The 13790-nt window shown below is 40.0% G+C and overlaps 1 pseudogene; it reads right to left on the bottom strand.

Moving 5' to 3' along the window:
• Nucleotides 1-5020: 5020 nt before the first annotated feature.
• LOC146650598 (olfactory receptor 6N2-like) lies at nucleotides 5021-5930 on the bottom strand (annotated as a pseudogene).
• Between the last annotated feature and the right edge of the window lie 7860 nt (nucleotides 5931-13790).

Here is a 13790-nt window from a genome sequence, read left to right as displayed (position 1 = left end):
CACAACACAGCACAGCAGGTCAGTTTAAGATTTTCACACATCAGCAAGATAAATAAAAACATTCCTTTATTTCAGTTTCAGCAGGCCAGACTATATCACAATGTCCTTCAATCAGGCAATCAAAAAAGACCAAAAAGACCTTTCAAACTTCAGTGAATTAAAATAATATTTTACTCTGTTTAAAGCCTGTGTATATTTAAAATATATATTACCCTCTTTGGTTACTCTGTGTCATGGTTAATTACTGTACAGAAAATACCAGTTACATGATTGTATGATCTCTTTTGATTTTTTTGTCTTCAATTTTCTCAGTAAAACAGCTACAGCATATGTGCAGAATAGCATAGCTTTTGCACTCTTTCACTGGTTAATTTTAGGGTTATTACAAAAGTATTCAAATATTTTACAAAAATGTGCATTTGACATAAAGAGTGGACATATAGCACCACCCAGTCTTTTGTCACTGGGTGGTGCTGAGGTCTGAATCTGAGAGTAGCGCCTATATTCACAAAGAGAAAAGAATCATTACAAACAGCTGTCAAGTTTATCTCAAACCAGAAAAAATCTGATCCTTTCTTATCCCGACAGACTTCAGGTTGTAAAGTTCTGCGTTTTCAACATACACTTCTGCTGACAACTGACATAACAGTATAATATCCAGTATAATATTTAAACTTTGAGTTGTTGGTACTTTTTAAATGTAGCTAACTGACAGTGCATGTCTCCAGTCTTAATGCATTGTGGTCACCTGCATGTAAATGGAGTGGTTCTTACTTAGCAAACCACATCTCACAAAAACCTCTTGAGTGTATTTGTAACACCAAGTGCTGCTAAACAGACCAGGGAATATTTAACATAACTTTTCTAGATGTCATTATTTTATTTTGGATGCTTACATTATTTTACTTGGCATGCAGACACAAAATATTTCACAAAACTCAGAAACTGCTAGGGTAAGCATCATTAGCCCTTTAGATCATCCCACAGATTTTCAATGGGATTCAACTCAGGGATTTCTGCAGCCAGTCAGTGCCGGTCAATTCAATACCTGAATGCTAAAGCATTCATCATTCAGGTAGTAACTCACCAGGATTGATGTACGTTTGGATTGTTTCATGTTGGAAGACAATGCGACGACCCAGCTGTCGCCTGCTCCAGATTTTCACATTTCTTTCTTTCTTCATGATTAGTTCCACCTTGATGAGATTCCCAGTTCCAGATGCACTGAATCAACCAAACAGCATAATACTCACTCCACTTTTTTAGTGTGGGGATGGTGTTCTTTTTGGGTTGTACACCTCTCCAGTATGAATAACTTTTCTCCAGGTTGTCTTTAGCATACGTCAGACTGGCTTCACCGAGTTTTTATCGGTCCGCATGCTGGTCTGAAATAATTCTGTTATTGTGCACAAATAAAAATAATAATTTGTGCTTTCTAAAGAAAACCTTCAGGTTTAGAAATGTTTCTTTGAAAAATGTTTGCTCTTTTAAAAAAGCACTAGGAAAATTTATAAAACCTTAACTTTAAAATGGAGACATAATTGTGACCTCATCTGCTTATGAAGAGTACATTATAATTATATTCTAATACATTATAATATAGTAATAAGAATAATATATAATAGACTGCTCAATTTCTGAAATACTTTTTAATCAGAGTAAAATATCAAGTCATTTAAATTTTTTGTATATTGATCTAGTCAGTTAAGTAGCAGAGGAGGTTGTTAATCAATTTCAGCTTCTTTGATGTTAATACTGTTAGCAGTTATTAGAAGTGCAACAATGAGACAAAAGCCCTGGACTTTTCACAGATGAGAGCAGGTTCACCTTAAGTACGTATGACAGGCACGCAAGGTTCTGGAAAAACCATAGAGAATGTTATGCTGCCTGTAACATCATTCAGCATGACTGTTTTTGTGGTGGGTCAGTGATAGTCTGGGGAAGTAAATACACAGGGGTACTCACTGACCTTTACAGGTTTGGCAACAGCACACCAACTAACATTAGGTTTTGGGATCAAATCCTGGGACCCACTGTCAAACCCTACACTGTTGCAGTGGATCCTGGGTTCCTATGGGTGAACAACAGTGTCTGGCCTCATGTGGCGAGGGTATTCATGCAGTTCCCCGACGATAAAGGAATTGATATAACTGGCTGTCCCCCTCGCTCACATGACCTAAATCCAGTAGGCCTCTCTCTGGGAGATTATGTTTCAGTCCTTCCCATGCCACCAGGTTGAACCTTAGACTGTCCAGGCGTGTGAGAGGCGTGTGGCCTGGTGAGATATGGAAGGAGATCTCACCTCCTTCCCACAGGACACCAAACCTCCTCTCATTATGTGTATATGTCAACATTATCAGGCATGCATGCAAGTGGTAGTTGTATACATGCCTGAGTTACTACAATGTTCCAATGAACTTTCAAAATGGACAAAATGGATTAGTCTGCATTCAGCCCTTTGTATATTGATAATTTTAATTTCCACCGAATGTGTTCTTTTCCTAAAACATTACCCAGTCCATATCAGTACAGAGATCCAGCATGATTTCTTTTCCTTTGTCTTTTGTTTTTGTAGTGTAAACACTATATTGCCAAAATAATTATCTCACCCATCCATATCATTGAATTCAGGTGTTCCAGTCACTTCCATGTCCACAGGTGTATAAAATCAAACAGCCAGGCACGGGCAGTAGCAGGAGCTCATGGAATGTCAACATGGCTGATAGAATGAAACCTGTGCAACACGTCCAGTCATGAAGTTTTGTCACTACCAAATTCTCCACAGTCAACTGTTGGCATGGTGTTGCTCTTAGGCAGCGAACCAAATTTTTGGTTATTACACTGTCCCTTTATTAAGTATTTACTTATTTTGTGACACAAAATACCTCAGTGTTGAGTAAAATGAGGAGTAGCAGATGATTTGACCTTTGACCAGGGGTAATGTGCCAAATCTGCACATGGCACAGTGCTAGCTACTGCTAAGACTAAAACCATTTTTATTCATGTTTAAATTGAATTAACTGTATTTTTTTTAAAAAAAATATGTGCATGTAGAAGAATATGTGATGAATTATTTTCAGTTGTTTATAGACAGATTTACCAAAACAGCATGTTTTGGTTTGCTGCCTCAGTGCAAAATTATGCAGTTAGGCCACTTTTCCTCTAGCAATACAAATATACACAATGGTTTTAAACTCTGCTCCTTTCCACTGCTTGTTTTAGGTTTTTAGGTTTATAATATTGTCATAATATTTAATGACATTATATGACCAATGATGACAGCAGTAAGATTTACTTGATTATTTAAACTTTTTATACTTTTTTATTAGTACTTGTTTTAATGAGCCACATAGTCAAAGTAAACAGATATTATAGACACTAATTTTATTGTTGTTGTTGAAGGGTACCCAAGCTGAAGTTTAATTGCTCTCTAGGGCCAAAGACATAATAACCTGTTGACCATTTTGACAGTCTTAACTTAGCAATTAGCTGTTTAGAGACTGGCTGTAGTCAGGCCACTCCTCTGAGGCTTGGCCTGTTGTTTTACACAGCGCAGGTGGCACCAATGCATGCTCACTAATGACACTCATTACAGAATCCTTATATCACCTGTGGGCTGTCAGTTTACTTTTTATACCATCACACAGTTATTATTTTTTTCATTCTTCTAAGGAGCTCACCCACAACATTTATTAACTGCTGAAAATGCATCACAAATCCTGTCCTGTCATCATAGTTGTCCAATACTTGTAACATCACAAGCAATAAACAGGACATACTTATATGAAAATGATTTTCAGATTTGGAGTTATTAAGTGAAATTTGTTAAGGTATAGGTGAAAAATTCCTAGCAGCAAAATGATTTGTTGACAAGGGATTTCAAAATCCAAGACTGTTTACCCCATAATCATTTTGAAAATCTTTTTTGAATCCTGGAACAATTATACAAATAAAATATCAATGAAACTCAGGCAAATGATAATAAAAAAAACCCATATTAGTGTGTCTAAATGTTAGAAAGCACTTAGGCATATGTAAAAGTGCTGTTATGAATTGTGTGCCTACCACCCTAGGCAAGACCCGTGGTGCAGGGTGTGCAAAGATGCACCTGAGACAATCCAACACATAACAGGAAGGTGCAAAATGCTAGCAGGCAGGGCATACATATCATGCCATAACCAAGTGGCCGGCATATTATACAGAAATGTCTGTGCCGTGTATGGCCTGGAAGTCCCGACGTCAAAAATAAAAAGACTCCCCCTAGGGTGGTCAAGAATTAGCCAAGCTAAGATCTTGTGGGACTTCCAGAAACAGACGGACAAAATAGTGATGGCTAACCAACTGGACATTGTGGTGGACAAGCAGCGGAAGGGGGCTGTAGTGATAGATGTGGCGGCACCGAATGACAGTAACATCAGAAAGAAGGAACACAAGAAGATGAAGAAGTACCAAAGGCTCAGAGAAGAGCTCGAGAAGATGTGGAGGGTGAAGGTAACAGTGGTTCCAGTAGTAATTAGAGCACTTGGAGATCCAAGATCTCTGTCCAGAAGAGTGCAATCCAAGGAACAGAAAGGATACTGCGCAGAATCCTCAAGCTCCCAGACCTCTGGTAGAGGACCTGAGCTATATGTATATGTAATATTTTGTTATAATTTATAGAATTTGAAAAACTTTGAAACTTTGTTTTTTCTTTCATTGATATTGATATGTCAGTTACAATACAAAAAATGCTTGTCAGCATAATAGACTGGTAGCAATTGATTCATTTTACTAAATTATATTTATTCATTTACACAATAGTAAATTAGAATCTGTGACAAAACAGACAGGAAAATGTGAAACGCGGGCATATGAACTATTTAGACTTCAAAGATTACCAGCAACAGTTTAATAAATTGTTTATCTTTGTATAATGACCATTATGTTCGCTATCAATCTTGCATGTGAAATCAGAGCTAAAGTACTCCATTATCTGAAATGCCATTCATTTGATAATACCAATGCAGTAATACCAGTTTTATTAAACTTGACACAACAATGACTTGATATGTCTAAAAATCTCATTCATTTTGAGTCCATATATGATTGGATTTAAAAGAGGATGGAATAAAATTGACTGAAACGTCAATGTCAAGCGAAGAGTTTTCGGAATCCAGTCTAATTATAACTGAATCAAAAACAATAAAACATGAAAAGTTGATTAACACCAGCAAGTGGGGTAAACATGTCTTTAGAGCTTTTCTCCTTGTTTCTCTACAACAATTGTAAGATATTCTAAGAATCCTTATATATGTAAAAAGTATGAAAAGCATTGGTAGAAGGGCAATATTTATCAACGTGACCACACCATATATAGATATTGTGACTGACGGCACACACTGAAGCCTGTAAATTGAATTGTTACAAAAAATTCCTGTCAGAGTAAAACTACAGAGTTTTATATTAAAATAAAGCACAAATGACACTGCAATCTCAAAAGCAGGTATAAGCCAAGCTAAAATCAGAAACACATTTATAGTTATTCTATTCATAATAACTGGATATTGCAGGGGTTTGCATATAGACACATACCTGTCATATGCCATTGCTGCCAACAGTAAAAACTCTGACCCAGCTGAGGTGTAATACGAAAATCCTTGGAAAAGACAGAGTGGATACGATATAGTTTGTTTTTCAGACAAAACATCAGATAAGAGCTTCGGATAGATAATCATGCTGTAAAGAACAGAGTTGATTAACAAAGCTGCAATAAAAATATACATTGGCTCATGAAGGTTTTTGTGAGTCCAAATAAGGTACACTATAGTGGAATTAAAGCAGAGTATCAGAATATATAACGTGAATATAACCACAAAATAAAGGTATCTGTATTTGTGCAATTCTGCAAACCCACCAAGAGTTAACAATGTTACATTTAATTTAACATCCATTGATTAAAAAATGTTACTGACTATAGAATTTGATTGCATAAATGGTATTCAAGAATAACAAACCAAAAGATAAGCCTTAAAGTACTGTATTAATATATTTCCTGCACCGAACTGAGAAGGTAAGTGACTGACTCTGTGGCTTTGTTTTATCAGAAAACCTTCCATCCTCTATGGGACTCATTAAGTTCTCCACTAACATGTAAACAACTTCAGGGAATCTGACGAATTGACGTTTATAGTCCTATGCCCTTCATTTTGTTTGCCCATGCATTTTTTTTAAAAATTTGCGGAACTAGTATAGGCTTAGTATAAAAGCAAAAAAGCCACGGAAACCACTACTGCCTTCACGCTCAACATTTTCTCAAGCTCTCTTCTCAGCCTATGATAAGTCTCAAGCATATTGTGTTCCTTCATCCTCATGTTGTTAACACTTGATATAGCTATATCTATCACTACAGTCATCTCCCTCTGCTTGTCCACCACTATTGCGTCTGGTTGGATAGATATCACCAGTTTGTCTGTTATATCAGGAAGCCCCAGACTTAGCTTGGTCATTTTCAGCTACCTTGGGGGATGTATCCCATTTTGACCTCTGGATTTCCAGGACATTGCTGCACAAATGTTAATTGATATACTTCCAGCCAACCTGCACCTGCTGTTATGTACTGGATTTTTTCAGGGGCATCTTTGCACAGTCTGGGGGTTTTGCCTGGGGTAGCAGCCTCTAAGGATCTTATGCTTAGAGCTTGTTCTTGTGCTGCCATGATTCATGCCTCTGTGTTTTGTCTTTCGGTTCAGCCTTGTCCAGCCACTGGTAGGATTTCTGGATGTCAGCCATGTTTTCTATCTGCTGGTGGTCCATACTGTATGGGGATCTGTCCTTCCATGATGGTTCATCTCCTTGCTCCTCTTCTTTCTAAGGTTTGGCTGCCTGACGTATTCACTAAGCACACATGGCCATCTTCCATATGTACTCATGGATGAGCATTGACTCATCCTGGATTGTGGTTCTGATACTCACTAGTCCTCAGCTCCTTCCTTCCACTTAGCTTACAGTCTCAGCCAGCCAGAAACAAAACACCTGTATATTCTGTGAGTGTGCCGATCACAAATCGGAAAACTGCCCAAATAATGACACGCTTCAAAGAAAGGGCAAGTTAAAGAGAATGGGGAGATGTTTTGTGTGTTTGGGACAGAAACACATTGCAAGATTCTGTAAGACCAAGAATGTGTCCTGTGAGAAATGTGGACGGAGACATCACGTTGCTGTGTGCGGTGGTGAAAGGGTGGATGTACAGGCCCCATCCCAGAAGCAGTGGTCTTCTCCGTGCTCCCTCATTCAGTAAGAGTGAAACCAGGTGAACAGAACACTGTGTTCCTAAAGACTGCAAAGGTGTGGATTGAAGACCCGTCAGGCAGAAGGGTAGCTCGTTGCTTATTAGATGGAGGCAGCCAAAGAAGCTTCATACATGAAACGTTGGTGAAGAGCCTAAATTTACCAGTAATAAGGCAAGAGACATTGACACTACACACATTTGGGTCCTCCTTTCCCACAAGATCACAGCGCGGCATAGTGAAAGTTATGCTACAAAATATCTGGGATCCTAGCCAGAGTATTGTAATAGAAGCTGTGGAGACCCCACAAGTGTGCTCGGCAATAATGAAGGTTCCTGGTGAACAGATCCAGCATGAGCTTAAGAAAAGAGTACTACAACTGGCTGACTTCCCAGGATCCAATGAGGAACCAGAGCTTGCTGTCCTCATAGGAGCTGACTACTATTGGCAGATCGTGACAGGAAGGGTGGAAAGACTTACAGAAACATTGGTGGCACTGGAGAGCACCTTCGGATGGTCTGTTCAGGGTCCAGTCTCTGCATCAACTGTTACAGAGGCAGCCTGCATGTTCATTCCGTGTGAGGAAGAGAAACTCCTTTCCAAGCAACTGAAAGCATTCTGGGAAATAGAGTCTCTGGGTATTACAAATGAGACAACAAAGAACCCAGAAGATGATGAGGCTCTGCAGATGTTTGAGAGAACGACTATGTTTAAAGATGGACGATATCAGGTGGAGTTGCCATGGAAGCCAGAAAAGGTAGAGCTCTCAGACAACTACAGAGTTGCCAAAAAACGGCTGGAAGGTCTGAGTAAAAGATTTAAGAAGGATGTCACACTCTTCAGCAGGTATAATCAAGTGGTGGAGGACTACTTGGACCAGAACATTGCAGAGGAAGTGGCACCAAACCGCAGCACAGACTCTAATGTATTATATGCCTCACCATGCAGTGCTGAGAGAGGACAAAGCAACTACAAAATTAAGATCGGTCTTTGATGCATCGTCCCATGAAGAAGGCTGTCTGTCGCTGAATGACTGCTTATTTACGAGGCCAAATTTGAATCCAGATCTACTCAGTGTTCTCCTTAGATTTAGGGAACACAAAGTCGCCTTTCTGGCGGACATAAAACAAGCATTCCTGCAAATACGTCTTGCAGAAAGGGACAGAGATGCAGTCAGGTTCCTGTGGTTCTCAGGTGCACCGAATGGAGAAGTGAATGACCACCTGCGCATTCTGAGGATGACGAGAGTGGTGTTTGGAGTTACGCCAAGCCCGTTTCTGCTTGCAGCGACAATTCAAAGACATCTAAAACAATATGAAACAAGCCAACCACAAGTGGTGAATACAATAAGGGAGTCACTTTACGTAGATGACTTCATTTCAAGTACACGCTCAGTGGAAGAGGCGTATCACATAACAACAAATGCCAAAGAAATACTGGTGCTGGTATGGAGCTTTGCAAATGGATGACAAACTCAGGCAGAAATGGGGCAGAAATGGGAGAAGAGCTCCACAAACTACATGATGGCACCTGAGACGAATGGAGTAGCATTAAAGGTGCTCGGATTAGTGTGGAGGCCAGAGCCTGATGATTTCACCTTAGTTCACTAGTGAGGCTTCTAACAGAGAAGAAAGGAACCAAACGAAGCGTGCTGCAGTCCTCAGCACGAATTTATGACCCACTTGGGTTTCTGAACCCCTTCACCATTAGGGTCAAGTGCATGTTCCAAGCAATGTGGGAGATGGGGCTCTCCTGATATGAAGAATTGCCACCAGATCTGGCACAAGAATGGCAACAGTGGTGTTCAGAGCTTACTCAGTTACACCAGCTCGCCATACCAAGGTGGTACCAAATCAATATGCAACAAGAAAGCAAAGAGGGCTTGGAATTACATGTGTTTTGTGATGCCAGTGAAAGGGCATACAGTGCTGTGGCCTATCTGCAAGGCAAAACACGAGAAGGAGAAACGACAATGAGCTTGGTCGCATCTAAAGCCAGGGTGGCTCCCCTAAAGAAAATGACGTTGCCACGTCTGGAACTCATGGGAGCCGTGATTGGGGCCAGATTGGCGAACAACTTGATCATCTCGCTGAAGATGGAGCAAGCCCAAATAAAAATGTGGACTGACTCCATGATCATTTTGCAATGGATTTGCAGTTCGGCACAAAGGTGGAAATCGTTTGTTGCAAACCGAGTGACTGAGATCCAGACTCTTACGAGTCCATCTTCATGGTCACACATCCCAGGGAAGGCTAATCCCGCTGACCTGCCCACAAGAGGACAATCAGTGGAGGCCCTACTACAAAACCAGCTATGGTGGAATGGCCCCAGTTTTCTTGTATCAGAAGATCGGATACATGAGTCTGAAGATGAAAACATTTCAGACGAAATGAATGTAGAACTTAAATCCAGTTATCAAATAGCCATGCAGTTTGCTGTTAATGACACTGACATCTGTGAACCAATACTGAAGCTTGAGAGTTACGGCAAACTGAAGAGAGTGCTCAGAGTGACAGCATGGATTAGGAGATTCATAGCTAATGCAAAAACAACGATGCAACCAAAGATGCGAGGTGAGCTGACAATGAGCTTCTTGATGCTGAGAAGTACTGGATTAAGGTTGCACAACATCATAGTTTTCACCAGGAGGTCCAGAGACTGAAGGTAGGAAAACCTATGATGAATGACAGTAAGATTCAGGAACTGAAACCATTCCTTGATGAAGATGAGCTGCTTAGTGTTGGAGGCAGGCTGCAGCAGTCGGACTTCACATTCAGAGAGCAGCATCCTTGGATTCTGCCAAACAAACACAGATTTTCAGAACTGCTGATACAGGACTGTCACAAAAGGGTGATGCATTCAGGAGTGAGGGACACTCTTGTACAAATAAGAGAGAGATATTGGATCATCCGGGCACGGCAGCTGGTTAAGAGCATTGTGACCAGATGCACTGTGTGTAAGAGGTTTAAGGCAAAGGCTGGGCATCAGCTAACTGCACCTTTGCCTAGGGACAGAATATCCGAGTCACCACCATTCGAAGTTGCAGGTGTGGATTTTGCTGGGCCGCTCTATGTGAAAACATAGGATTTTGTGAAAAGATCCTATATTGCCCTATTTACCTGTGCTGTGACACAAGCGGTCCATTTAGAGCTTGTGTCAGATCAGTCAACTGAGACATTTTTGCTAGCGTTGAAGAGATTCATTGCCAGGAGAGGGCTATGCAGAGTTATCTATTCTGACAATGCCAGAACATTTAAGAGAGCAGACCAAGATTTGAAGGAGCTGTGGAGTTTCTTCACTCCACTTTGAAGACATGTGTACTGTGTTGGCGGAAGTCGAAGCAACTCTGAACTCTACGCCTCTCACCTTTGTGCACAACGAGGTAAATGAACCGCAACCACTTACTCCAGCCCACTTTTTGGTGGGCAAACGATTGACATCTCTACCACCCAAGTCAATCCCGAAGGACACACACCATCCAACACCTAACAAAGAGGACATTACTCGGAGATGGAGATAACGGCAGAAACTCATGACCAACTTCTGGAACACCTGGAGAACGGACTATCTGTTGGAGCTGAAGTCAACTCATTGCTGTGACGCTTCAAAGCCTACACCCCTAAAACTAGGGGATGTTGTGCTCATTGGGCATGACAACCTCCCCAGACAAGTGTGGAAACTTGGAAGAATTGAAGAAATGTTTCCTGGTCGAAACGGTCTTGTTAGATCTTGCTTAGTTCGCACGACAACGGGGACTCTGTTAAGAAGACCAATTCAGATGTTGTATAACCTGGAGCTTTAGATGAACAGATTGTTCATCGGGGGGGAGGATGTTGTAACTTTATTGCAGTTTATTGTTTGATAAGAGCATTTTGGTTATTTTGTAAGTGATTTAAGTGTCACATGTTTAGTGAGAGCTGTTAATTATAGATTTAATTTTCTGCTAAAGGGGAGCATTTAACAGGTATTTTCATTAGAAAACTGCGTTTCCCAGAATCCTTTGTGGTAGACGAAAGTTACTCTGGGTTTTAGCTAGCAAAGAAAGTTTCGGGAAGCCATTATATGTTGCTCTGATGTCGAGAAGTTTATTTGTTGTACATTCCCCTTTTTGAAGCCTTATATAAAGACTATCGTTTCTACAACTGATGTACGATCCATTTTTTTGGCTAAGTGGATTCGCCACAACATATTCAGCTTTTTACTCAGTGTTTGACTCTGTGTAAAATTTTTGTAATACATCTCGTATTCAGGGTTATTGTTTCCCACTGATAGTCACTTGATAGTTTTAATTTTGTTGTTTGATACTCATTTGTTTCCTGTGTTTTGTTTTGCTTCCATTACCTCATTATGAGGCAGGGATAGCTCAGTAGGTAAAGTGGTCGCCCCATGATCGGAAGGTCGGCGGTTCAAATCCACTTAACGGCTACCCTGAGGTACCCCTGAGCAAGGTACCGTCCCTACACACTGCTCCCCGGGCGCCTGCTTAGTGGGCTGCCCACTGCTTCACTGAGTGAATGGGTCAAATGCAGAGAAAAACAAGTAATTTCCCCATGGGGATCAATAAAGTATCCATTATTATTATCCTCATTGGTCTCCTTACCTTTTTACATTCACTTCCACTGATATGTGCATTTATAGCTCTGAACTTCCTTTGCTCTCTCTTAGTGTGTGTTTGCATCCTTTTGTGTGTTCATGATTTATGTTGAAGAATTTGTTTCCTCTTACTTGATTTGTTTCTTGCTGCTCAAAGGACTCCTGCATTCAACCATTTCTGGTTTAATTGTATTCTATATCTCGTTTAAGTTCTCATTAGAGTCATTGCATTTGTGTCTTCTTCTTGCACCACCTCTGGAAGTTTATACTTGATTATACTTTTATTTTATGGAAAATAATTTGTATCTTATTGACACGTCTGTTTTCTTTGACATTTAGGCGAGTTTGTTTGATGTTTTTAATTCACTTATGAGGCAAAAGGGTGGAACTACTGAAACACTACAGGCTAAAGCAATGGCATTTTATGTAGCAAATCTCTTGTCTTTACATTCACTCCTTCTGTTAAAATAAAAACATTTAAAATGCTTGCACCCATTTGACCTCACAGCAGCAAAGGTACAAAAAATATATTTGAGCAGCTTGGGGAAGTTTTTTTGACAGATATGCTAAAAAAAAAAAAACCCCTACAATTTAAATACATACATTTATTCTTTTCTACTTCCAGACAAAATCACAACAAAAATTTTTGGCACGACTTCACCTACTTCCAAGGTGCGTGAAGAGGATGAAAAAAATTACAATGCAGGAACTCCAGCAACACTTGACGGGAAGAGGAACAACTTCATTGACTGACCAACACGTTTCGGCTTGTGGCCTTCTTCACGGTCATAGTAATACATAGAAGTGTGCTTAAATTAAAAACAGGAAACAGAAAAAAATCAAATCAAACCAATCACATCTTCATGGATAAACCAGCTGACATATAACAGGTTAGTATTAGTTAATTGGTTAAGTCACGCCCAAGTAAATACTGGACTAGGTCATTAATGGTGAAGACATGGGTAAGGACACATAATCCCCACCTGTCTTAAAATAATACATGCATGACATACATAAAAAGAATATTACAAATATACAAAAAAAAAAGATTACAAAGAGAAGCATTTATTAAAAAAGAAGGCAGTGCAGCAATTAGATTAAAAAGCAAGAGGACATCATCACATGGAAAGAAATTTGTGGAAAGGTCCTCATTTAGCTGACACACTCACCATGGAGCAACAACATTAGAATTACACCACGTCCTACTTGACCACAAGAGACGATGACATTCAAGGAGCATCAGCTTTCTGTTGCTTCAATCTTATAGAAGTTTTGAGGAATTCCTCACTCTTTGAACAAGACACCAATCAGGAATCAACAGATCACCCGAGGAAGTTCTACGTCGCAGATACTCAGTAACAAATGGCATGCCATCACCTTATCAAACTACATCAGCAAGGATCCCAAGAGGACTACGTATTCTCAAGCCGCCATCTTTTGGTAAGGACAATCCAGGTTTCACTACTGCATGGAATAGTGTCCTCAACTAATGCTTCTGTGCGTTGATGGCTATTACTATTAGGTATTTGAATGAGGAAAATGAAATATTACAGACTGAACAGCACCTCGAGGTGATGGCAAGAGACAAGAATGATGTACTGAAACAAATGGAGGAAATTGATCTAAGACTAGCGGAATATGAAAATGAAATAAAGGATGAGAGAGACTACAAAAAGGGATTCATATACCCGTGGTCCAAAGATACCCATAACTCAGTTATCAATGCTGCCACAACCACTGAACCACGCCAAACAACAGAAAGTTTGGTTTAAGAAAACACATCCAAGACCAAGACTTCCTTCAACTACCACAAATAAGAAAAAGCCACAGCACAAATTACCCAACCAGTCCAAATATGCTTTTTTGGACCAAACAGAGTTTCCCCCCGTGGAACCTCCATCCAGAAGAGGCCCAAATGCAAATGCACATGGC

The sequence above is a fragment of the Rhamphochromis longiceps genome, linkage group LG16 (assembly GCF_057381845.1).
Source record: "Rhamphochromis longiceps isolate RC_006_pf linkage group LG16, R_longiceps_female_GT1.1, whole genome shotgun sequence".
NCBI lineage: Eukaryota > Metazoa > Chordata > Actinopteri > Cichliformes > Cichlidae > Rhamphochromis > Rhamphochromis longiceps.
Note: the sequence above shows the minus strand (reverse complement) of the source record. Positions and strands in the feature narration are given on the sequence as shown.